General features: G+C 38.7%; 1 protein-coding gene and 1 long non-coding RNA gene across 3 annotated transcripts in view; one reads left to right on the plus strand and one right to left on the minus strand.

The window, feature by feature from the left end:
* The window catches only part of notch2.L (notch 2 L homeolog), a 104,089-nt gene that overhangs the window by 77,400 nt on the left and 718 nt on the right, over positions 1–25,971 (minus strand). The gene's annotated exons all lie outside the window — the stretch shown is intronic.
* LOC121403096 lies at positions 12–3,549 on the plus strand. The gene is made up of 3 exons (XR_005967044.1): positions 12–99; positions 641–715; positions 3,450–3,549. It is a non-coding gene; the product is annotated as an uncharacterized LOC121403096 (long non-coding RNA).

A 25,971-nucleotide genomic window follows, 5' to 3' on the forward strand; every position in this document is an offset into this window, starting at 1 on the left:
TTTTCAGCATCATTATTTATAAAGTGCCACCATATTCTGCAGCATGGTACAGCAATGAGACAAACATCGCATATATGGACAGTTCGGTATCACAGCACAGTGAGTTTTCATTTGTGTTCCTCAAGTAACTTGGCTTCTCTAGTTCTAGGCGTGCTAGCAGATGTCAGAAAAGCTGACTTTATATATTTTCACAGTTAAACGTTAACATCTGTTGAAATAAAAAAATAAAAAAACATTTTTGGAAATGGCAAAAAAACTACAGATACTTTGCTCAGGAATCCATAAATTAGAACTACAAAGGAAAGGAAGAGAGGATGGTCATCTCTGACTTTCCCAAATAAATAGTATGGAAGGTTACATTGTTATGTTTCAAATAATAAGATGGAATTGAAGCAATTTCCCAAGTTACTATCCACCTGCAGCCTAGAGTTGGACTTGGACACAAACAAATGGGTTGCTAAGAACAAGAACAGAGAATTGTTCTATAGAACAAAAAATCCAGTTGGCCAGTTACTGCCTGTCCATGTGTTATTCAACTGACCTCAATATCTACAGTAACCTATTAGCCAGTTATTCGGCTGCAGAACACTAACTCCCATGTATTTGCTTGTATATAAGAAGCTGTCTATATTCTATCCAGGGGCTGTTGTTCCTACATGGCAGAAGAGGTGGAAGTGCACACCAGGAATCAATAAGGTGGCCTGCCGAAAGCATGGTAAGTGTCAATAACACTGTGACACTACATTTAGCAATCCCTGTGTGTTTTTCCCCCTGCTCATCCCTTGCACATATTCCTGAGCTAATGATTAATTGCCACAGTTCTGAGGTGAACACATTTACCTTGGAGCTCTAATTATACGTTGGTGGTTCTTTCTATGCGCTATGAATCACAATAAATCTGCTTTGATTTTCAGCTACTCTAAAATGATGTCTTAAAAAATAGGCAACAAAGAATATAATTGCCCCCATTTTGTGCCAAAATAATACTTAATAATCCATCATTCATCCACCCCATTGTTCTGCCATGTGTCCCAGCATGCAGTGTGTAGTGCCAATTTATAGTGCAAGAGGGCAAGCCAAGCAATTCCCTAGTGCACTTGGGAAGCAAGGAATTTCTTCGTTGGCAGAACTAATTCAGATGTACAGATATATGGGATGCGTTATCTGGAAACGCTTTATCCAGAAAGTTCGCAATTACAGAATATGGGGGCAAAGTGCTGTTTTAATATTACAGGAAAAACGGAAATATATTTTCCAAATTCGCATCATTTGATTAAAATGGAGTCTACACAATATGGCCTTCCTGTAATTCAGAACTTTCTGGATAAAGAGTTTCCAGATTACACATTCCATATATCTGTACATCTGAACCAGTTCTTCAACAGAAGTAAATCCTTGCTCCCCAAGGGCACTAGGGTCTCAATTGCTATTGTGTTTATTTAATGTTTAAATGATTAAATGATTAATTGCTATGTTTAAATGAGTTTTTTGGTAGACTAATCCAAATTTTGGAAATACGCCTTGTTGGAAAACCCCAGGTCCTGAGCATTCTGCATAACAGGTCCCATACAGTACCAGGCTCTGACAACAAGCTCAAGTGTGCAGCCGGCCTTTACCTAATGCCAGTGTAGGCCAAGTTGGGGATCTTTGCAAATGAACATCAGCATGTAGAAATATAAGCACAGTAGATGCTGCAACATGCTTTAAGGCAATGACACATGGAGAAATCTGTAATCGCTACCGCGGATAAAAAAATCTCCCCAAAATGCCTTGCCGATCACTAACCTTGCCAGCATTTTCCTGCGATAAACCAATTTGTTATGAGTAATATCATTTACTTCTGGTCAGTGAACGGCAGGGCATTTTCTGGGAGATTTGTTGCCCGAGATAGCAAATTTTTATCTCCGATTGTGTCGCTTCCGTAACACATGGCAGTGATAGAGGACACACTGTACATGTATAATACTGTATCAGTGCCACCCAAATAAAAGAACAAAATTGCACTGTTGTGTAGAAGCTAATTTATGGTTAATGTAATTAACGCTAGAGGAATAATTTAACTCTAGGGTAACATATAGGGGCAAATTTACTAATGGTCGAATATCGAGGGTTAATTAACCCTCAATATTCAACCGTCAAAGTAAAATCCTTCGACTTCGAATATGGAAGTCAAAGGATTTACCGCAAATACTTGGAACGAGTCGAAGGATTTCAATCCATCGATCGAACGAAATTCCTTCGATCAGAAAATTGCTAGAAAGCCTATGGGGACCTTCTTTAACATTGTACCTCGGTAAGTTTTAGTTGGTGAAGTAGGGGGTCGAAGTTTTTTTTTAAAGAGACAGTACTTCGACTATCGAATGGTTGAATGATTTTTAGCTCGAATCTTTTGATTCGAAGTCGAAGTCATAGTCGAAGTAACCAATTCGATGGTCGAAGTAGCCAAAAAAAAACATTTGAAATTGAGTATTTTTTCTTCTAATTATTCACTCGAGCTAAGTAAATGTGCCCCATGGTGAGTGTATATACACGTAAGCAATGTAGACTATACACATATACACCCCAAATAACTGAATAAAATCATGACCAATTATTTATTAGCAGAGATTCCTGCCATGTCTGAAAAAGAGGATCTATAATTCCCTGAAATGAAAAAGGGGTTCACTACTCAATGGTTTATATTACGGAACTATCAACCTCCTCAAAGCTCAGATGCCCCTCTCCCATTACCCCCTCCACCCCCCACACACACAGATGGTAGAACCCTGTTTGTCTGCTCCATCAATAGCATCACATTGCTTTGGAATGTACTGGCCATTTCTCTTACATGAGAGTAACATTAAGTAGTATATTGGTAAAAAAAATGTATGCAGCCCAGCAGCTTTATATTGCCAAATTTCTGCACTACAGCCAGCACACCTTGTAGTTTTATGTGATTGTTTTGCTTCTGGACTCAAGGCAGGGAATGGAAATATATACGGCTAATTATATACAGATGGTTCAACGTCTGTACAGGCAAGTGAATTTTTACAGCCGAGTTTCTCATTAATAATTTCCGCTGAAGATCTGGTGAATTTTAGGGAGCAAGTCAACCAGCAGTTGTGTTTAAATATCCCGACTACTGATTAACTAACAGACCCAGCTTAGTTCCCTTCTGTATTCTTAGATTTGCAGATAAACTGTTTTTTTTTATATTGGCAGAGCCTAGTTACTAACTAGATAAAACTTGCTCAAGCGCAGGAATATTAAAGGGAAACCAAATCACTGTCATTTATATGAATTCCAGTATCAAATGCTCATTTTGATGACTATTTGCAGTGGTTTAAGTATGACAAAAAAAGTCAATTCTAGAGATTGAATAAAACTGTGACTGTTTTTTATTTGGTACAAAGTTACATGTTTCACCCTGCAGTTTCCTGCCTTGAAATCACTTGTCATTTTATCCACAGAGCGAGTGCTACGCAAGGCTTCCAGAATAAAATGAACACTTTTTCATGGCTCCATTCCTCATGTAAGCATTTCTTGTACAATTGCTGGTATATGACAGTGTCTTTAGGAATGACTGAAACAGGCTGATCACACACTGTGTTCAGTAGAATGTCTTCTAGGCAATGGTCTCACATACACCTTGGAGAGCACCCAAGAAACCGACCCCACATATGTAGTGCAAAGAGTGCCATGTTATATAGGTAATATGTACTTTTTTAATATGCCTCATCAGTAGGGTTGCCACCTTTCAAAAAAATCTCTACAGGCTGTAGGAGGGGGCGGGTATAAAAGGGCGGGCACTGGCTGCAAAGGGGCGGGTTGCGACAATTTAGGGGGTGGATCCATGGCACGTGATTGGCTGGGCCAGTCGTGACGTCAAAGGGGGGCGGGGCCACAGCGCACGTTTGGACTCAAACCAGCAGCAAAAAGGTACGTTTTTACTGGGCTGGGTGCAGGCCACGGGCATTTGTTTGATGTATTACAAATTAACCGGCAGCTACATTGCCGGTAAATTTGTAATACCGGCCCCGGCCTTTGCTGGTGTTTTACCGGCTAGGCCAGTAAAATACCGGCCAGGTGGCAACACTACCCATCAGTCCTAAAGTGGCCGCAGTCCATTATGGTTTGTTTAAAGGGGTTGTTCACCTTTGAATTAACTTTTAGTATGATATAGAGATATTCTGAGACAATTGATTTGAATTTTGTATTATTTGTGGTTTTTGAGTTATTTAGCTTTTTATTCAGCTGATCTCCAGTTGGCAATTTCAGCAATCTGGTTGCTAGGGCTAAATTACCCTAGAACTGATGTAAACAAGAGACTGGTATATGAATATGAGTGGGCCTCCATAGAAAGAAAAGTAATAACTATAAGAGTGTAGCCTTACAGAACATTTGTTTTTAGATGAGTTCAGTGACCCCCCATTGGAAAGCTGGAAAGAATCAGAAGACCAATTGAAAAGTTGCTTAGAATTGGCCAGTCTATAACATACTAAAAACTACTCCTTTAAGAAGACTTAAAGGAACAGTAACGTCAAAAAATAAAAGTGTTTTAAAGTAATGAAAATATAATGCAGTGTTGCCCTGCACTGGTAAAACTGCTGTGTTTGCTTCAGAAACACTACTATTGTTTATATAAATAAGCTGTTGTGTAGCAATGGGGGCAGCCATTCAAAGGAGAAAAAGCTCAAGTTACACAGCAGATAGCAAATAAGCTCTGTCTAATGGTGTTATCTGTTATCCATTAGTTAACCTGTGCCATATAGCCGTTTTTCAATTTCCGCCATTGTTCCACAGCAGCTTGTTTATATGAACTATAGTAGTTTTTCTGAAGCAAACAGATCAGTTTTACCAGTGCAGGGCAACAGTACATGATATTTCCATTACTTTAAAACACTTAAATTTTTGGTGTTACTGTTCGTTTAATAACTGTACCCAAATTAGGATAACCACAGAAACTTCATACTGATCTGTCCATGGGTTTATCTGTAGGATCAGTGTATTGTGGCTATCCAAACTACTCAATACCTGGCTGATTGCCCTGCAGGCCTGAAAATGCAGGTATAGGACCTATTATCTGGAATCTTTGGGACCTGAGTTTTTTCAGGTATGAAGTCTTTCTGTAATTTGGATCACCATACCTTAACTCTATTAAAAATTAAACAGTAATCCAACAGAATTGTTTTGCCACCGAAATGGATTTATGCAGCTGAGTTACCATCAGGTACAAAGTACTGTTTTATTATTACAGCGACAAAAAGAAAATCAAAGGGAGGCAGCCTTTCTGTAATTCAGAGCTTTCTGGGTAAAAGGCTTCTAGATCAGAGATTCCATACCTGTACTAGAGATTAGCCTGTGTGTGGTAGTTTTAAATATGTCCATCTTGAGTACCTCCTACATCTACTGGAAGATGAAAGAATGTACTTAGCTAACCTATTAAGACAATTTCAAAGTGGTAGAGTTAAGCTGGCCATAGACGCAAAGATCTGATCGTACGAATCGAGGATTCATACAATTTTCAGACCCTGTGTGTAGAGTCCCGACATTTTTCATCCGGCGGAGATCGGTCGTTTGGACGATCAGACAGGTTAAAAGATTTCTGTCGCCTGCCGATAATATCTCTGCATGCATTGCTGATCGTACAATTTTCATTGGGAGACTGTCACTAGCTTTGGTCAGACATAACTTTCATACGATTGCTGTCAGGGGCAGAACATCTGCTGATCTGTTCTTTTACTACTTTATTTGATCGGAATGGTTAGTTGCAGGTCGGGAGATGGGAAAGTCCGATCGTACGATGATTAGTAAGATCAGATCTTTGCGTCTATGGCCAGCTTAATAGGTATGGTACATATGAAAAATAGCGGGTACAACAGAAACCGAGTGATATGTTATTCCTAGAGAAATGAAAGAGCTATTTATGAAGCTACGGGCCAAACTGACCAAGACCATACCTCCCAACTGTCCCTTTTTCGGAGGGACAGTCCCTCTTTTGACAGCTCAACCCGCAGTCCCTCATTTGTACTGGATGTGTCCCTCTTTTCTCTGCTCTTAACAGCCAGAAAAAGAAACAAAGTTTCTCACTTAATTGGCTTTTAGCAGAGAGCCCAGAACAGTTAACAGGTGCAAATAAGATACTTTGTAACAATTTTGAGACACAAAAACACAGTTTAGATAAGGAGAAATATTTTCAAACTTTCATAACCTGCCAAATTTTGTAAAACAAACATGGTAATTAGGGGGTGTGGCCACAGAAAGGGGTGTGGTCAAAAAATGCTGCGCTACATGTGGAAAAATAATTTTTGTCCCTCTTTTTACTTCCAAAATGTTGGGAGGTATGACCAAGACAAAGCACAATACAGGAGAGATATCAGTTAGGCATCTCAGTTTATCTGTCATTTACCTAATCCACCTCCTCATTTCACACGTGACACACTAAGATAAGACAGTATGGGGGTGGTCCCTTTCTGCACTGCTTTCTCTTTGTATCATCATTCCAGGAATTCATTGTTTGTACTGAAACCCAAATGACATATGAAATATATATTTAGCACTTAGAGGAACAGTTGTTTTAAGTAAAGCATGTTTTTATAAATGGTGCTGCAATAAAATATAACAAGTAAAACACTGGATTTCATGATAGAGAGGGGTATATTACATTAAAGGAGTAGGAAAGCTACTGAAGCAGTGTATTGCCAATAGATTAGCCACAATAGTGCAAGCTATAACACTATAATGCTTTACCCTACCTGAGTAAACAGCTCTAGAAACTCTCTCTGTTTGTTTAGGATAGCAGCTGCCATATTAGCTTGGCGTGACATCACTTCTTGTTTGCTCATAGCTCTGGGCTCAGTAGGGAGGGGAGAAGGGAGAGAGGAGCAAACTGAGCATGCTCAAGACCTAGCCCTGGAGGTTTAAGATGAAAACAGGAAGTCTGATACAGAAGTGCATGTATACAAAATAGAAGGAATGCAGTTTCTTTTGACGGAGGACTCGGAGCAGCATTCCTTTAAGTCAAGCTTTGAAGGGATTAGTCTGATATAGCTGGCCAGCTTGACTGGTCTTACATTTTTGATTAATCAATTTGTGTTTGCTTTAAAGGGCAAGGCATTTTAAAAACATGTAAATTTTTTTACAGAGGGCAGTGTTCCACATATTATTTAGCCTGACAGAGATCTGGAAGATAAATCTCGCCATATACAGGTCAACAAAAGCTAGCAACTTAGCCCCTTCACAGCAAGTTGGTAACTTATCATCCCCTTGCAATGTCTGGCCAGATATCAGGCAGATATAAACTGTGCAGGTTTGAAGATCACACTAGAGGAGGACCATGTGGGTGTGTTGCCCATGGATCAAACATTTCATCCCCATTTGGCCCACTTTGCTGCACAAATGAAATCCACTCATTTGGTGATCTTGCCATGTTTATTTTAGAGTGAATGGACTTTAGAGAAGATCAGTGCTGCAATAGAAATGGTGGGAAGCTGAGGTCAATTATAGGAATACATGCACACTCATGTATTATTGTGTGAACATTCATAAAGTACATTCCTTGTCTCAAAACAAGACAAAATAAGACAACATTGTGACTGAAGGGCTGTCCGTTGTTAGATGAACACAACAGGGGTAGGCTCAGGGAACTTCCAACTGTTCTAGCTGCTAGAACACTTGGCTTGTTTTTTACATGTTCTACAGCAAACTACTATTCCCAAACTTGAGAGGTCCAGTAAACTCAGTTGTGCCACTGCCCTGAGGTAGTTTAAATATGTAAAAAAAATATTATTTCCAAAGTTTAGTTTAAATTATTTTGCTGTGGGGCCCAGTAACTTTTAGTTATGACACTGCTATACATTTTAAATGCGTCAGCACCCAGAGAAGAACCACCTGTCTGCTCTGAGTTTTGAACATTGTCCATGGTTCACGCCAAACAAGAGAGGAATGTGTATATTTTGCAAAAGATCTTTCCAAATGCTTTGAGTTACGATGTTCTCGACACATGAGTTGTCTCAATTGAGATAACGGGAAAAAACATTGCAATGGGTCTACGTGCAGAATTAATGTTATTCTGCAATTGCAACCCTTCCATTCCAAACTTATATATTAGAATATATATATATATATACTGTATATGTAGTAACAGATAAGATTGGCCTTAATCAAACACAAGAGAGCTGAACAAAGGAATGCCAATGCACTGAAAGATCTTTGTGACCAAATTTTTACAAGCAATCCATACACACTATGAAATACATTGACTTGATCCCTTCAGTGCTAAAATGCCTAAGGAGATGATGCTGGATGAGAGTGACATAAGTGTGTCCTTCAGACTTCTTGTGCTCTGCTCTATTAATAAGTTTGTGGATCTGGGTGTGTCATGGATTTGGACTATTCTCTCCTCCAAAATATACAACCATAAATTATTTTCATGCTCACAGAAATGAAGTCAGAAAAGTGAAGGGCATCCAGAGTTAAAGCAGCAAGAGAGCTGTTCTTCATACTATTATTGTTTCTAACGCATAAAATATCAGAGGGTGTAAAATTTATTGTGTTATGTTTTTCAGTTTTAGTGGAATTCATGTTCTTACAGTGCATTACAAGAAAAGTGGACTGTTATGACAGCTATTACTGGTTGATTCCCGTTAAGAAGACATGGGCTCAAGATAAACTCTACTGAGAGGCCACTAGAATCACTTGGTCGGCAGTTTGAGTGACAGAGATACGTGCTTCAGAATCTGGCCTACATATGTCAGCAGTTTTTAGGCATATCTTAAGGCAGGGGTCCCAAAACTTTTTAACCCGTGAGCCACACTTAAATGTAAAAACGGTTGGAAAGAAAGACAAGAAAAAAACAATTCCTTGGGAATGCCAAATAAGGGCTATGATACAGTAACTGAGAGCACATGTGGACTGCTAGCCTGCAGGAGGCTTTGTTGGACTAAACATGTGCCTTTATGCCTCCAAAATTGAATTTCATAGTGCTCACTCACTACGAGGCCACTGGGAGCAACATCAATGGGAGTGTAGACCAACATGTTGCTCAAGAGCCACTGGTTTGGGTTCACTGTCCTAAGGCATCATCCTAGTATTTTCAGTAGAGTAAACCTAAAATGAACATATGTGATCACATATAATTTTATCTGTCAGATAGAAAACTGACAGCTAAAAATGATTCCAGGCTAAAATGCACAACACAGGCCACATTATACATCTGAAAAAAGTTTGTTTTCTTTGCAAAGCCTATAACTGGTACACTGTATATGGATGGGTTGTAGACATAAGAACTGCTTGGCTAGAATAACTAGAGGTTTCTAGGCTGTACTATTGGATGTATTAAAAGGATGTATAATAATAGAATATTTTACTGCCTTTGCTTCCCTTGACCTAGTTTCAGGCTGACTGGCTAAATACAACCTTATCAAAACCCACCTTTTATGTTATAATCATCTTCCTAGAAGAAAACACAGAGGGGTGTCGATTGAATTCATGTCATTGAATATGACAATTATAGAAAATTTAAACCACAGCAGTGGTAGCAACAACCCCTAAATTTGCTGTAGCCTACACCAGTGATCCCCAACCAGTGGCTTGTATGCAAAATGTTGCTCACCAACCCATTGGATGTTGCTCCCAGTGGTCTGTGGTTGCATGAGAAAAGGTGCACTGACAAACAGAGCCTCCAGTAGGCTGGCAGTCCACACAAGGGCTACTTTTGTCGCTCTCCAACTTTTTTTTACACTTGAATCCGACTCACAGGTAAAAAAGATTGGGGACCCCTGGCCTACATAGAGACATACTATAAAAACTACATAAACATTGGGCTTGCTGGGTATAGCTGCCTTTAAAACATAAAAAGGACATGATGCTAACAACCCAACAGACCACTACATAAAGAAACAATATGGCAGCACCAGTTGTCACTTCATTCACTTTCAGTTTTAATTTTGAAATTGGAAGAGATTGTAAAACACTGAGATAAAGATAAACACATTTACGCATGAAATTTACAGAAGGAAGGATTACAGGAATAAAGCAATATGATGTGCTTATTTATGGGAAACAATGACATGTAATTTATGCTGATATCTTCATGTCTGTTTACTCAGCCTGTCTGGTCAGAGATAATTAGTACCTTAAAGTAAAGAAGCAACGCCTGGGATTTAGGCTGATCACAAATCTGAGTCAATGCAGTCTGATATGACCTGCTAAAGTAATGCTGTGACTTTCTACAGGATGGTTCTTGCTCCACCCACTTCAAAACTGGTTGCACTAAGACATGCAATAATTCTAATAAGTGCTTGCAATCCAAGCAAACATATAAGATACACTTCATGCAATAAGGCAGCAAAGTCTCAATTGATTTCTGTTAAAAAGTCTGAAGGCAGAACAACTTTGGGCTATATAATTATCAGCATTGTTTGCTTCATTATAAAGACTGCATAGCATTTTGGAATTGTCTAAATCCAAAAGGATTGGTGAGATAGAATATATATATATATATATATATATATATATATATATATATATATGTACAAATGCATACATATATTTTACCCCTGGGTAATAATGTAATTTAAATGCATTTTAGTTGACATTTTAGCCTCTATCCTTAGGTTTTCTTGCACATTATGAGCATTCCTTATGTTGCCAGTGAATAAACACAATAATGCTGTCTGACTTTCCGCTATTATGGCTGCTCTCCTGACTGCTTACCATTTAGGACAGTGATTAGGAAATCCCAGAGCTATGGCAGAGAGCACTGTTTTTTATTGTCCTGGGTTAAAGGTTAGCAGTATAGGTCAAGACAATCAAAATAACCAAAGTCTACCCAAATGGTACCAGGGCCTGTGAATCTAACTTGTTTCTCAGTTTTGTTTACTTCTATAGCTGTAAATCAAAGGCACAAAACCAGAGCAGGCAACAAGCAAATGGTTTTCCGAATAGAAAAAACTTGAAAAATCCGAATTTTTAGAGGGGAAAAAAACTGGAATTTTTTGGGATTTATTATCAGGTCCAGATTTGTTGTGAGGCCACAAAGGCCCAGGCTTAGGACGGCAAGTTATTAGGGGAGGCATGTTGCCCAGCTGCTTGTTGAGGAGCGCTGGGGATGTGCATCTCCCAAGTGCTCTGGGGCGCCCGCCATTGAAATCCGCAGCTGTTTATTATACCCCTAGGATGGAAAAAGTCATAATTCAAAAATCCGATGATCTGCTATTGCTTTCATGCAATTATACAAAGTTTTTGTGATTTTCGGGCAAATATCCGATAACAATCAGAATTTTCGGGCGGAAAACCCAAAAAATTCATACAATTAGAATTTCCATATGATTTTCAGTATTCTTCCAAGTTTTGTCCCAGACTGGAATTTTTTTGGAAAAGTTGTTGATAATTAAGGGGATATTACCCAAGCAGATTTGGTCAGAGTATATTTCAGAAAATAATGCAATATTTTTGGATTTTGATAAATAACCCCCTTAGTCACTGAGGACTATATCATTATGACAATTATTAGGAAGTGTTTACCAATAGTTACCAGCCTGCTTAACAACACAGAATCGAAAATAACCTAGAATCTAGGATATATCAACTATTCTTCATATGGTGGGAAAACTCTAAACATTGGCACACAATAAATGTAACATTGTTTGCACTGAGAGCCACCTGGATAGGTCTGTATCAAAAGTAGTTACTTGGGTCTTATTTTGCCTAGCAAACAGGCAGTAGTTTGCTACCCCCCTCCTAAGTCTAGAAGGGGGGTTGAATGAAAAGATAAGTAATTGAAAGCAACAATAAAAATAAAATTGTTGCTTTACAGAGAAATAGATTTTGGGGTGTTTGGGTTGGGAACCCAATTTGAATGCTAAAATAAGGTTGAAGAGGAAGGCAAATTACTCAAAAATGTAAATAAATAATGAAGACCAACTGCAAAGTTGTTAGGAATAGGACATTCTATAACATACTAAAAATTAATTTAAAGTTGAACCACCCCCTTTAAAGCTTGGGCTTTACTCAGTTTACAAGAAATGTACCATGGTAAGTCCCTTTGAACACACTGAGCAAACAACCACTGGAATGATACTATAAATGCCAAAGCTCTATATCAACTAGTGGAAACTATGCCAACTTTCCAAGTAACAATGTCCAATGTCTGGGCCTTCCAGTCTTATAATAAAACTACAGGAGGCTTTACCTCATGCACTACAGGGGCTCAGTCCCATTTGTGAATTATATCCTGTCTGTGTCTGGTTTTTTAGCTTTTTTTGGGAAAAGGGAACGTTCCACTGGCTGAATTCCTTATTCTCACTACTGAGGAACATGTGGTGGCTGGTACCTGATGTATACCTTAAAGGCTTTTTAATGAGAGGTGCAGGCATCTCCTGAGAATGGAAATACTTCAAAGCCTTTCTTTAGAAGACCTATTTTAACTTGGCCCAACTATGGCTCAAATTTATTATCTGGAGGTTAGGAAAGTTAACACAGCTGCAACACGCTCCTTCAAAAGAAACCACAGGAAGCTAAATTTAATTTATTTCACAAACCTAACAACTTCTTTAATATTTATTTATATTATACAAATATCTAAAATACCAATTCTGCAAAAATTCTTTAACTTGAATGATGTCTGATCAGCTGGAGGCCCACAGGCTTCTCAAATTCTCCATAGGCTTTTCTGCAGTGTGCAAAGTTCACTTTTCCTCTTATGTGCAAAGTTCCATTTTGGACACAATTCATCTGTCTCTTGCCTGTTTAGTGCAAAAAATACCCAAAACTATATACATTTCATTTTTTAATCAATAGGCAAAATGGATGTTCAGTGCAAACCTTACTCAGTGAGTTTGGGAAGATTCTCATTTATCCAGGTCATGGTATGTGTGTAGAAATTAGTCAGATCAATTGTTTTTTTCTTTTCTGAATTGAGAAAGCCAGTTGGATGACTGGTGAAACGTCTTCAAGGAAAAACACAGCAAGTCCAGTTGATTTGACTTATTTCTACTGACCTACTCATTGAGCTTATGTTGAAAAAGGGGGTACCCTGCACTCTTGCATGAACAAGGCCTCCAAAATGAAACAAGAAAGGAGAATTCTGCTTGTAAAGTAGCATAATTTTAAGGCTAGTGACACATGTAGAAGATCTCAGCCTGTGAATAAATGAAGGCTGAGAATCCTCTCCTACAATAAGAATGAGCCCCTTCCTTGCCTACACCAGGATCCATTGCATTGGCCCGGGTCCAGTCACATGCAGAGGATTTTGATGCCAAAATGCACTCTTGCATTGGAAGGGGCTGACTCTTGCCCCTTAGGAGAGGATTCTTGGCCTGTGTTTATCCACAGAGACGCTACGTCTAGCACTAGCTTTAAGGTTTAGGGAACAAAGGAATATGCCCCTTTAAATTTAGCACAAGGCAAAGACCAATCTGCTTGGAATTTTCCTTGTGTGCCAGTTACATGCTCTTCAATCAAAGGTTGTAGAGTCAGAACCAGGGGCCCTCAGAGGCCGTACCCCCATTATAACAACTGCCTTTAATAAATTCTGCTCAGCAGGGCCAAAGATAAGAAATATATCAACTAATCAACTAATGTACAATTTACAAAGTCGCTGAGTTGCTTCAGAAAGACATAAGAAGGTGGAAAATTGAACTTTAAACTTCAATATTAGAAAAACAGTCGCAAATAGAAAATAGAAAGTAATTGGAAAAAGTCTTTACTTCTGGTGAACTATCTGAAACTAACTGAATTGACAAAAAGTGTGGCTGAGTCCATTATATTTCATGTTCTGATGCAGTACAACTAAGATAGATGACTTGATAACACAGTTATAAACTGTTGTCATATTTACTGCCTACAAAAAAGGTAAAACCAAAGAGATCTGTGATATGTTTGCTCAGGTCTCACTGAACGAGTACACATCTTTTTAAGAGCAGGGACCAGTCATCACTGGATTAGTCTAAAGATATGTGCAAATTTGCTAGAGGGACAAATGAAAGGTGACGAGCATGGGTGGTTCCTCTTTGGTTAATCCAACCCAACCAGTTTAGTGACATGAACAGCATAAGAGGCCTGGGAAAAAGTGTATGACAAAAGATGAACCAGCACACCCAATTTTAGGCAGTCTAGGTAATTATAATTTTAACTTACAGCATCCAAAATGGGTGTCATAGGGCTGCCAACACAAGGGTTAAAGGAAAAGGTCTTTTAACTTGGGGTGCCAAAAGTTAGGCATCTACTGCATGTATTTACCTATACTTACAGCCCTGTTTTCTTCCAGCAAGCACCACAGAGAGTTCATCTTCCAGCTTCTTCTATCCTAAAATTTCCTGGGGCAGACGGGAAACAGTAGAACGAAATAGCCGACGTTTTTGTCAAAAGTTCAGCTCTTCTCACTACTGCGCATGCACAGCCACGAGAAAAAAGAAGAAGCCATTAGACAATCTCTCTGTGGTGCTCACTGGAAGAATCCTGGGCTGATGCAGTTTTCTCCTGATAGGAGCACCGGCCCGGGGTTTCAGGTAAGTACATGCGATCACTTGGGGGTGCCTAACTTTTGGCACCCCCAAGTTAAAAGACCTTTCCTTCTCTTTTAAGGAAATTTGTGCACCCTGGTGTAATGAGGAACACCAAAGCAGACACATTTTATTACTTAAAAAAAACTTAAACATTCACAGCCTGAGTGTTTGGAAGATGCAAATTAAGTATAGAGTAAAACTCTATTTTTCACTTTGACAAGGCATGTCTCATACCTCCCAACTGTCCTGTTTTTTGTGAGACAGTCCCAATTTTCACAGCTCAACCCACAGTGCCAATGTTAATGAAATGTCCTCTTTGATCTCCTGCACTGAACAGCCAGAAAAAGATGCAATGTTTCTGACATGTAATTAATTAAGAGGCTTTTGACAGAGAGCCCAGAATACTGGGCAGGTGCACTTAAATACATTTGTAACAATTTAAGATAAGCAAAGATACAATTGTAACTATTTAGGATAAGCAAGTCTCTTGGGGAAACTGTGACTTGCACCTTAAGGTTCAAGAATTTGAATCGTCCAGGGGGATGGCATAAGCGTCTCTTCGGTTTTCCGAAGTCACTCGAAGTTTCCTTGTGAGGCAACTTTGAAATTAGTGTTTGGTAAAGACAAAAAAAATAGGAAAATATGGATTTTGTGGCGATCTGGCTTAACTGTAGGAAATTAGCTCCCTTTGCATTTTCCCAAAGATGACAAAGATCCATTTACCCTAGATCTCATGATATAATATCTTGGGTTCATGCACTATTGGTTGGTGTGAAGGAGAGCGCCAATAACACTGTTTGTAGATGGCAAACCACATGATCGTAACCAAGAAATTCACGTGACACGGATGGAGAAAAGCTCAAGATGACCTGATCGACTAAGAAATGATTACGCTTTGGAAATAACAGAGATTATGACTCGAAAGAGGGAAACTTACAAGCCACAAGGGCAGACGCATTCAACGAATGATTTTCACCACAAAACCCACATAACACTGGGATATTCACAACTTACGTGAACCAAAGCGCAATTGCCAGGAACATTATTGTAGGCATGTTATAAAAAAAACAATTTATATGATATCTAGCACTTAAACAACGCCTGTAGTAAGTCCTGCATCCTTACTATCTTTTGATAATGAAAGCTAAAGTGACCTTTAGTAAATGTATGGGACCTGTTATCCAGAATGCTCGGGACCTGGGGTTTTCCAGATAATGGATGTTTCTATAATTTGGACCATACCTTAAGTCTACTAAAAAATCATGTAAACATTAAGGGGCAGATTTATCAAGGGTCGAATTGGAAATTTGAAGTAAAAAAATTCAAATTTCAAGATATTTTTGTGTACTTCGACTAGGGAATAGTCCAAATTCAATTTGAAAAAAAATCGAATACAAAATGTATCATGTACTGTCTCTTTAAAACTTCAACTTAGACCATTCGCCATCTAAAACCTGTTGAATTGCTGCTTTAGCCTATGGGGGACCGGGACCTTCCAGAACCTTTTTGGAGTCAATTGTTTGACTTTTAAAAATCAAAATTTCGAATCGAATTAGATCGAATATGATCTACCTTCAATTTGAACGCTCAAATACAGCCTATTCATCCGCAGAAAAAAACTTCAATTTTTTTATAGGTTTCTGCTAATAATAATAATAAACCCAATAGGTTGGTTTTGCTTCCAATAAGGATTAATTATATTATTACATAGTTTGTATCAAGTACAAGGAGCTGTTTTGTTATTACAGAGAAAAAGGAAATCATGTTTAAACATTTGGATTATTTGGATAAAAAGAGTCTATGGGAGACGGCCATTCCATAATTCTGAGCTTTCTGGATAAGGGGTTTCCTGATAAGTGATGCCATACTACTTATAAGTGGACGGGCTACACAGAACCTTCGAGAGGCAGCCATGTTGAACTGTGAAAGCAGTCAGGAGATCCCTAGAAAGTGCATGAAGACCCTTGCCCCTGAGAATTTAAGGAATTCTCAGATAATCATTACATACATTTGTTCTAATGACTTCACTGTTTGTATATGTTCTAACCGAGATGGATCCTAAATCTAAACAATCCACCCTTCAGTCTCTAACTCTGACAGTGAATTTCACCCTGAAAAGTACCCTTAAAAATACATTTTAATTTAAGATCAGTGATTTGCCAGAAGCTTCAAAGAAAACATGCAAATGCCGATAAAACTGGACTTCCCTGTAAAAAAAAGTCCCTGTGTTTTTATTAGCTGCATATAAGAGGAAAGTCTCAAGTTCTAGGGACACTTGAAAGCTATGAGCAGAGAGTTAATACAAACAGCGCAATATGTTATTATCAACGTGTAAATCAACTGAACATTATATCGGAGATGAAAGATTTCCCGGTTGCGTTATCTCTTTAAAAGTGTAATTCAATAACCTCTCGGGTAAAATCGACGATGCCAGTAGTTTTGGTCTAGAAATTCCGCCCGGCACCATTTCATTCAAGAGCAAAGTTTGTTTTAAGTTATACTTGTCATTTGTTTGTGAATCAGTTCTATAGTTTAACAAAATATTTGCCTTAAAAAATGACTGTCATTCCTTAGAGAAATATCTCTAGCTCGCAGTGACGCAGAGATGGGGATTAGCATGGGCCTGCCCTGGGGTCCATCACCAACAGCTGCTGTAAACTAGGGGTAAACTATAATGACCCATTGTTCCTCATTATGCTCATAAACAAATAAAGCTATTAATCGCCAGCTACAATCCGTCATCTTTAAGTAGCTCCTATGATTCATGGCCACAAACTGGCCAATACTGCTGGACAAATTAGTCAGTATGGGGTAAATATGGGATAAAAGGGATTCTGACATTCATGAATATCTGTTCTGTACCATGCCCTCATACGTTTCCACCAGAAAACTGCTGCCTTTTTTTCAGTTCACCATTTAAGTTAATTTTTAGTATATTACAGAATGGCTTATTCTAAGAAACTTTTCGGCACCCTCCAAAGCAGACAACTCTAAAAAGATTCGCTGGTGCAAGCAGAGACAAACCTCTGCGTGTTTATTTGCAGATAGTGAGAAGTTTCGGGGTTGTACCCCTTTGTAAGCATGTCGAGTTAATTTTTAGTATATTATATAATGGCTTATTCTAAGAAACATTTCAATTGGCCTTCATTTTTTGTTTTTTATAGTTTTTGAAAAATGTGCCTTCTTCTTCTTCTTTCCAGCTTTCAAATGGGGGTCGCTGACCCCCATCTAAAAAAACATATGTTCTCTAAAGGTGGCCATACACAGGGAAATCCGCTCATTTGGCGATGTCGCCAAACGAGTGTATCTCTCCTCAATATGCCCACATTGAAGTGGGCGATATCGGGCTGATCCGATCGCGGGCCCTAGGGCCAAACCATCAAATCAGAATGGGGGCCAAATAGGTGGTCGGATCATGGGACCGCATCAGCGAAAAGATAAGGCCGCAATCCGACTGGATTTTTTACCCTGCCTGATTGGCATCTGACGACTTTCAGCCAGATATCTATCGGGAAAGCCCATCGGAGGGCTCTACACACGGGCAGATAAGCTGCTGACTTAGTCTGTCAGCAGCTTTTATCGGCCTGTGTATGGGAGCCTTAAGGCTTCAAATTTATTGTTATTGCTACTTTCTACTATTTCTATTCAGGCCCTATCCTATTCATATTCCAGGCACTCATTCAAATAAATGCATGGTTGCTAGGGAAATTTGATGAAATTGCAAACTTGAGAGCTGCTGAATAAAAAGCTAAATAACTCAAAAAAAAAACCAAATAAACCAATGGCAATTTGTCTCAGAATATCATACTGAAACTTAGGGGCATATTTATTAAGGGTGGAATTTAGAGTTTATGGGAGTCTATAAGAACTCCCATAAACTCGAAATTCAAAAATAAAATGACCAATTGAAATTTATTAAAAAAATTTAAAAATAAATTAAATTTGGGTGAAAAGGATCAACCTGCAAAACTGAATCAAATTTGATTTGTTTTTTTTCAAAAGTCCACCAAATGACTCCAAATTGATTGTAGGAGGTCCCCCATAGGCTAAAACACCAATTCGGCAGGTTTTAGATGGCGAATACTCGAATTCGAATTCTTAAAGGGACAGTACATGATAAATTTCAAAATTCGAATTTAGAATTTTTTTTTAAACTGGAATCAAATTTGGACTATTCCCTAGTAGAACAACACTAAAATCAACTCGAAATTTGAATTTAAAAATTCGAATTTTCAATTCGACCTTTGATAAATCTGCCCCTTAATGTAAAAGTGAACAACCCCTTGAATAACAGTTCAGGACAGAGTACATCCCAGCAATGAGTACTCTTTAGAAATGGAATAAAAATGCTTCTGTAACATGGTTTTACTCAACCACACGTGTATGTAGTTAAAAAGATTCACAGTAGGGTAAATAATGAGCCCTTTTAGGAAAGCAAAAATTACAAAACAACTATATTATAGAACTGCTTACCTTGTAAGACTAAAGGCTTATTGTTTTTTACTGAAGTTTTCCTTTAAGGAATATTTTCTAAGAGCCTATTTCTCAAGCATGACTCATTGTATCCTACACTGCCCTGGCCAAGCATTACACCATTTCATTATTCTACTGTTGAGAGAAATCCAGTTTATAGTTTGCTCCTTATGAGAACTTTGCCGAATACCAAACCCCTCTAAACAGCTTAACTCAATCCCCATTGCATTCAGAGCAAAGCCTTTTCAGCCCACCATATGATGGAATTTATTTAGTTGTTTTTTTCTCAACCCAACGAGTAATGTCACTGTAGTACAGGTATGGGAGCCATTATCCGGAAACCTGTTATCCAGAAAGCTCTGAATTACAGGAAGGCCATCTCCCATAGGCTCCATTTTAATCAAATAATTCAACATTTTAAAACATATTTCCATTTTCTCTGCAATAAAAAAACAGTATCCCAACTAAGATATGATTAATCCTTATTTGAGGCAAAACAATCCAATTGGGTTTAGTTAATTTTTAAATAATTTTTTAGTAGACAAAGTATGAAAATCCAAATTATGGAAAGACCCTTTATCCTGCAAGTCCCTGGCCCCGAGCATTCTGGATAACAGGTCCCTTCCCAGCATATAAAATGATTGCTCATTGGGACTAATATTTGCCATGTCTTGCAGACTTTTAGAATGCAGCACTAACATGTAGACAGAACTCTATACACATCAACAGCATGTTGAATGCACAAGCCATATGTGCTCATTCCTGTATAGAGAGTCATTCTATTATTAACCACTGAGGGCACTAATTCACTAAAATCAATAGAAGCACAATTGGTATGTTGTCTCCAACACATGGACACTTATATGCAGTATATACAGACTCAGATATATGCAAAACATTTTCAAAAACTATTTATATTAAAGCTGCAATGATGAATTTCGTGATGCACCCAAACCAGGAATCCGTTTTCGGCTGAATCCTAGCATATTTTGCAGAATTCGGAACTGCCAAAATTCCAGGTTCAGACAAAGGATACTATATCTGAACCTTTAAAACATGTGAATTTTAGGGGGTTATTTACTAAACTACGAATGCAAAAATCACGAAAAATGTGTGATTTCTTTTTTATATAAAATCACAAATTTTTCGGAATTTATTAAACCCAGAGGATCGAAAAGTCAGAATCTGAAAATCTGGCATCTCAGACCTGTCGAGGTTGCATATAAGCCAATGGGATAAGTCCCAATGATTTTTTGATGTGCGCTGGGTTTTTGTGCAATACCCCGAAGTTTTCTGATGAAAATTCTGAAAAAATCGTGAAAATTGGATGAAAAAATCTGAAAAATTCATGAAAATCTGATTTTTTTTTATCGCAAACCAAATTTTTGAAAAAATATTATTAACAAATAAGTGTAAACAATCTGAGCGGATTTGACCGGAGTTTGTAGCAGAAAATATTGAGATAAATTCAGACGAATAACCCCCTAAATCTCTGGAACTGAATGTGATCATTTGAATCCAAAAAAACCACTGATCCAGTGCATGCCCAGTTCCATTTTTACTCTTTCTTGCTTTACTACAGATTGTAGAGCAAGGATCTCCAAGGAGTGGCTCACAGTGCTTGCCAACTTTTTTATGTTACTCCCCATGGCCTCAAAGCAGGTGATCCTTTTTCAATTGCTAAAGTAGAGGCAAGTTTTGGAGACCTAAAGACACATCTGTATATACAGGTATGGGATCTATAAACCGGAAACCTGTTATCCAGAAAAGATAGTAAATATAATTAACCTTTTTCTCTGTAATAATAAATCAATTGATTCAAACTAAGATATAATAAATCCTTATTGGAAGTAAAACCAGCCTATTGGGTTTATTTAATGTTTACATGATTTTCTAGTAGACTTAAGGTATGACGATTCAAATTACGGAACGATCCATTATCCCACACCTGTATATATTTGGGCTGATTAAGCCTCAACATATTCAAGTTATTTCAGTGATCCAGACATTGCAGTTCATGCAATTGTCAACACAGACTCTCGACCCCAAAAACTGTCAATCAAAGCACCACTTACAACTGGACAGACGGCACAAAAGCTCCCCAAGACAGACATATTGGATTCTGACCTTTGCCAGCAGGCAGGAGATCACTGGAAAGTGTATAATGATCCCTGTGCAGGAGAATTTAAGGAATGCTCTTGTAATCATTACATACATTTGTTCTGATGACTCTACATTTTGTGTCTGTCCAAATCCCATACCCAAATATCTAGTTAACTCTTATTCATTTATAACCAGATCCCGTTACAAAAACATTGTGGTTGAACCTAACAAATGCTACTAATTGTTTTTCATTTCAACAAGAGCACAGACATAAATAAAGCCGTTTGCTGTGTTCAGCCTCTGGGGGGAGAGACATGCTCCCACGAATGCTCCGCTCTGTTATCAGCCAGCAAGAAAACTCATTTAGTTGATGTTACTAGACTTTAGCAGTGACATGTGCTGAGCCAAGAAAAGCCACCCTCATCCCAACTTTTAGTTCACTCATGTTCTGGATCTTTTCATCACAGTACAATGATACTTCTAGTAAAAGTATAGCTCATGTCAGACATGTTGAGAGAGACACTTAAGGGCTTATTTACTAAAGCAGGACAAATACAGTCTGCTGTAATAACCCATAGCAACCATAGACTGCTGATTGGTGGTTATGGGTTACTGTAGCTTGCCAAATGTTAATGAATGAGCCCTAGATGGTTCAGTGTTTATTTAGGATTCGGATTAGAAATCCAACACATTTTGCAGGATTCCGATTTTCCCCAGTCCTGGGTTCAAATAAAGGATATCTGAACCTTTAAATCATGTGAATTTTAATCTCTGGAACTGAATATTTTTCACAACGTTGATGGAATTTTTTTTATTTAAATGCAAATTAGCATTTGGGCTTGTGATTTGATCAAAACTGGTCGAATCCAAAGAAAGACTGATTCAGGGCCGTCCCATACAGCTGTATACTGAGAAGTGTTTGCCTATTCTAGATCACTTATATTTAATTCATAATCATATATAAGAAGCATTTTAACCACAAGGCCTGCATTCATGAAGTATCAGTATACTTCTCTAGATCTCACGCTTGTTTCAGTCCCCAGTTTCATCTAAAGACAGAGCCTTGATACGCTGGGCAGTTGCAAGCACCGTTTCCTTCTCCCTGCAACTGCACGAAACTGAATCTCTATTAGGCAATAATGGGACTGGTAACTTACTTACCAGCACAGCACACGGGCACACTAAACTAGTGACTATATACAGAGATTAGGTTTCTATGAAACCACTTCAATAGTGTCACTGCGGAAATTTATGATGACATTTTCCTTATATAGCAAATACATTTCCAGTCACATAAAGGAGATGTTATTGCCTCTTATCTTTCTGCTTGATGGAAAGTATTATACAAGGTGCAATGGGAAGGAAACTGCACCCTATCCACGCTTATTAAGGAAATCCTTCCTTTAACATAATTGTGTCCATCAGCGAGTGATTTGTTTTCTTGGTCATCTGAGCTCCGGATGTAATAACTGCCCCCTGTGAACCCGCGTCTCCTACTGATAATATTCAGCATTGTTTAACATAACATAATAACTAATAACTAAAAGTTGCATGGTACCAACCATATGTTGAAAAGAAAACGGCTCCCATATTAATCAAGCTGGTGGGAGATCCATTGAACTTGGACATCTGTAACTTGCATCCCCAGATAGGCAAAAACTAGCATGGGGTGCTGGAATTCATAGTTCTTCAATAGATGGAGGGATATCTCTTGAACTTGGCATTCTCAAACCTACATCCCCAAAAATGTGCATGGGGTGCTGCAAGTTGTAGTTCTGCTATGGCTGGAGGATTTCTTTCCATGGCCATAACTGTTATTGAACAATAACTGCTGGAGTACCCCAGCAGCTTTCAGTACAAGCTGAATGTTCTAGTTAAACTACAACTACAAGCTGCATGTTGAGCAGCATCCTAAGTATTGGTCAGCATCCCTAAGTATTGGTCACATCTGTCTTTACTAGTTCTTCCATATCTACAGCCCTCTTTCAATAGGTGATGGGGTGCACAGAGGTTTTCACCCCTTTTTTAGCCCCCTAAAGAGTTGGACTTCAGGGTGGTTGGCAACCATGCTTGCTAGATACCTCTTACTGGAATACTTTCAGTTTCTGTGATTATATATATATATATATATATATATATATATATATATATATATTTATTTTATTTTTATTTATTTTTTTTGTACTTTAGTAGGGGAAAATCAAACTTCGCTGCCACACTGACCACAAGCCATGGAAGCCATAAGACCGTAAACTATGGGAAGCAAACATTCCTAAGCAGAAGGCTTCAAGCCGAAACTGCTCAAAGAGGAACTACAGCCCATCATACAAACTCCACATTGTGCAAACGCACAGAAAATGGCTCCTTTGTCTTCCCCCAAAACGTCCCACCCAAGAAGGCACTTTCTGACAGCCCTGCCTGTCTCTCGGGCCCCAACATTAAAGGCAAAAGTTCTAATCAAATGGCAGCAGTTAGAAAGAGAATGAAACTGTCTTCCTTTTATTGCTGAAGCCTGTGTAACAGGAACAAGAATGCAATTCACAGCTCGGCACTGTATCTCATTTACTGGAAATGTGTCATTCTTCTTCTCATGTGGCCTCTTCCTCTTCCTCCCCTACTTATTCATATTTATTCATATGTCACAAATAGCCATGCAAGGGGGCTCTGCGTTTAGAGATTCGGACATACAAACCTGAGTCTTGCTCAGACATATGACTCCGTGACTCAGGGAGCCAAGCAGCAAAGGTAGCAGTGAGGTGAGGATAAGGGGTATAGTGATTACAGCTGTACTGTTTCTCGTGGAACCCATCAGATTGAATATTTAGTTCTATTTGTACCAATGGCAACCTTTATATCACATCTTACCTTGTGATCTCTGGCACTCCAACTGTTGCTATACTACAACTCCCAGAATCCTCCAAGAGCAATAAGATAGCCAGACATTGCACTCTTGGGATCTGCTTCTAATCAAGCCATAATATCACCTCTGGTCGGCTATAACCATTAACCTTCTTTGTTTCTATCTAGATAAATAATAACACATTTACTTTCCTTGAGCCGTCTATTGCTATAATCTTTACATGGATACATTGTATTTCTACAGAACCAACCCTTTGTGCAGGCCTCAGCCAATGACAAGGGTACCGATAACAATCTAGTGGCCAAGCAAAGACCTGTGCTTTTTCCACGACTTTAACATTAAGCAGACGTATTTTTTGTGTCATTTTGACAGGCGTCATTTTACCCTTTGATTGATGAGCCTCAATTACACAGGTCTCAGTGCAGTGTTTGTAGGGACGGGTGCCTGTCGGTAGTCACACATAAATAAATCTCGCTCCACGGGGAAGCATTCCTGATTAGTTATACCAGTGCTGCTACTCCAGATGTTATTGCTCTACAATTCCCAACATCTCAGCCACTGGGGGGGGTCTGAGGGTTTTAGTTCACCAACATCTATAAGGACACAAGTTGGCCCTTTGTAAGTGCCTGCTGATCTCTGCTACTAGCAACAACCACTGCAGCTTTCTCTTGCCCAGACGGAATTCCACAGTGGTTGCCAGGGTGAATCAATCCAAAATCCACACAGCCCTATCTGAGCTGCCACAAGAACAACACAAAGATCAGTACAGTGATCAACAAAGTTCTCTCCAGCTGGTTCTGACCTGCAACTGTAGCTCCCAGTACTGAACTGTCAGGGATGTGGTTTAACTGCACATTACAATGGCTGAAGGGCCACATATCAACAAACACAGACTGCTCCAGATAGACTACAATAGAAAGCCCCTTCAGACCACCAATAGTACATTCCCATCATATTAAAATGTGCAGCCAGCACTTTGCTATATATAATGTAAATAAAGCTCCACCATTCTACCCTCCTTCCATGTTATATCTCTGCACAGGGTAGATTTTATTTTTTTCAAGGACCCTTTTTTTTTTTTTTTATAAATCTGACCATTGCGCATTTAAATGCTTATTTATTATAACTGAGACAGTTTTAATGTGAACACCTGATCTGAACTGAACACCACTTTAATTAGAACCCAGGCACACACTGGCCAGCGAAATAGATAATTGGAAGCATATTAGAAAAAAAGTGGCAGAGCCGCAGTCAGATTGTAAAAGGTTAAAAAGCTTACATTTTATTTTCCATAATTAAGAACGCGTTTCGTGTCTACTAGGCACACTTAGTCATAGGCCTATGACATTGAGCCTATGACTAAGTGTCCCTGGTAGACACGAAATGTGTCAGGCCTTGGATCTTAATGTAAGCTTTTTAACTTTTTACAATCTGACTCTGGCTCTACTACTTTGTGGGTCCAGGCTTGTGCCAGCCTCTTCTGATATTTCCTGGTGTTTACTCCCTTTGCTGGGGCTAGGGTTGCCACCTTTCCTGGAAATAAAATACCTGCCTTCCTATATATTTATATGTTTTCCCTATTAATAACATTGGGATCAACCATCAATTTTACCGGCCAGGCCAGTAAAATACCGGCCAGGTGGCAACGCTACGTGGGGCGCGTGCACCTTGACCCACCATGTATATCGGTAAGCTCATGTAACGCATTTAATATACTCCAAATACTGGTTTCATATTTGTATTTGTATTGTTAAAAAAAAGATGTTATTAAGCACACCATGAATCCTTAGCCTCAAGACCTTGCAATCTACATAGAACAGCTATTTATTTTTACTAGAGAATACCCAGGTGTTCCTACTTTGTAACATTAGGATGTCCAGCTCCCGCCCTCCAGCTGTTACTGACCTACAGGTCATATAGTCAGGGGATGCTGGGATTGTAGCTGATGATACAGGCAGGCAGCAAAGTGCCAGATTTCAGAGAATGATGGGAGTTGTAGTTTATAAGGTTACATAATCAAGCAGAACACATAATAGTGTAACAGAAGTC

The sequence above is a fragment of the Xenopus laevis genome, chromosome 4L (genome assembly GCF_017654675.1).
Source record: "Xenopus laevis strain J_2021 chromosome 4L, Xenopus_laevis_v10.1, whole genome shotgun sequence".
Lineage (NCBI taxonomy): Eukaryota > Metazoa > Chordata > Amphibia > Anura > Pipidae > Xenopus > Xenopus laevis.